The following is a 1,590-nucleotide window of genomic DNA, read 5'->3' on the forward strand; positions in this document are numbered from 1 at the left end:
AAATATAGTGAAACTAGGTTTGGGATTAATCTCCCTTGTGTATAAAATACACATAGGGACTATATTTATAATAAAGAAAATATGGACTAAGCCCAAAATACATACGAAGAATAATAACAATAGATACTGAAAATAAGATAGAGAAAGATATTATTGATATCTTAACACTCCCCCTCAAACTAGGGCATACCAATTGTATGTACCAAGCTTGTTACAAATATAACCAATTCTCAGCCTCTGTAAAGACTTAGTGAAAATATCTGCTAACTGATCACTTGAGTTAACAAACTCAGTCTTGATGTCTCCAGACATAATCTTTTATCGAATGAAATGACAATAAATCTCAATATGTTTTGTCCTCTTATGAAAGAAAGGATTAGAACTAATATGAAAAGCAGCTTGATTGTCACATATAAGTGTTATTTGATTAACGTCTCCAAACTGTAACTCTTTAAGAAATTTCTTAAGCCAAACAAGCTCACAAGTGGCTGAGGCCATAACTCTATATTCTACTTCTGCATTAGATCTTGCCACAACACTTTGTTTCTTGCTTTTCCAAGAGATTAAGTTACCACCAATGGAGATACAATATCCAGATGTAGATCTTCTATCAAAAGGAGGCTTTACCCAATCAGCATCTGAATAACAAACCACTCTAGTATGGTTATTGGATCCATATAACAACCTTTTTTCAGGAGGTCCTTTTAGGTACTTTGATATCTGAATGACTACATTACAATGATCTTCACATGGAGAATTAAGAAATTGACTTACCATAATAACTGTAACAGAAATGTCAGGATGAGTAACCGTAAGATAATCCAACTTCCCAACTAACCTTCTATATTGCTCGAGATCTGACATAAACTCCCCTTATTTCGATAGAAGTTTAGTATTAGGATCCATGGGTGTGTCAACCGATTTTGAGTTCATCAACCTAGTTTTCCAAAATATCCAATACAAAGGTTTGGATTGTTCCACCTTAATACCCACATTAGTTTTCCAAGATCTTTGGTCTGAAAGTGGTTACAAACGTGTTGTTTAATTTGGGAAATGCCATGGTTGTCATTGCTTGTAAGAACTATGTTATCAACATATACAATCAAGTAGATACATCCAACACTTGAGTGATGATAAAAGACTGAATGATCGGCCTCACACCGAGTTATACCAAATTGTTGAACAACATTGCTGAATTTTCCAAACCAAGCCCTAGGAGACTGTTGGAGACCATATAATGATTTGCGAAGACGACATACCAACCCAAAAGACTCTCCTTGAACAACAAACCTAGGAGGATGCTTCATATAAATATCTTCTTGCAAATCTCCATTAAAGAACGCATTTTTAATATGCAATTGATAAAGAGACCATTGTTGAAGAGTAATCATGACTATAAACAAACGAACATAAGCTATCTTTTGATAAGTGCCAAAATTCAATAAAGATTCATAGAAAATTCTAGCCCTTTTGCTTTTAACTTGTGTTCATTTCATATTGATTCTCCCTAAATCTAAGACAAATGAGTTTCAATCACATGCTTCCAAGTTTTGATTTAAAGAAATCACTTGATCCTATTTTGTGTGTTTT

The 1,590-nt window shown here is 33.7% G+C and overlaps 1 pseudogene; it reads right to left on the reverse strand.

Moving 5' to 3' along the window:
* Nucleotides 1-318: 318 nt before the first annotated feature.
* Nucleotides 319-864, reverse strand: LOC146881752 (secreted RxLR effector protein 161 pseudogene; annotated as a pseudogene).
* Nucleotides 865-1,590: the final 726 nt, after the last annotated feature.

Source organism: Vigna unguiculata, chromosome 11, assembly GCF_037176805.1.
Source record: "Vigna unguiculata cultivar grain cowpea cultivar isolate G323 ecotype 2 chromosome 11, ASM3717680v1, whole genome shotgun sequence".
NCBI lineage: Eukaryota > Viridiplantae > Streptophyta > Magnoliopsida > Fabales > Fabaceae > Vigna > Vigna unguiculata.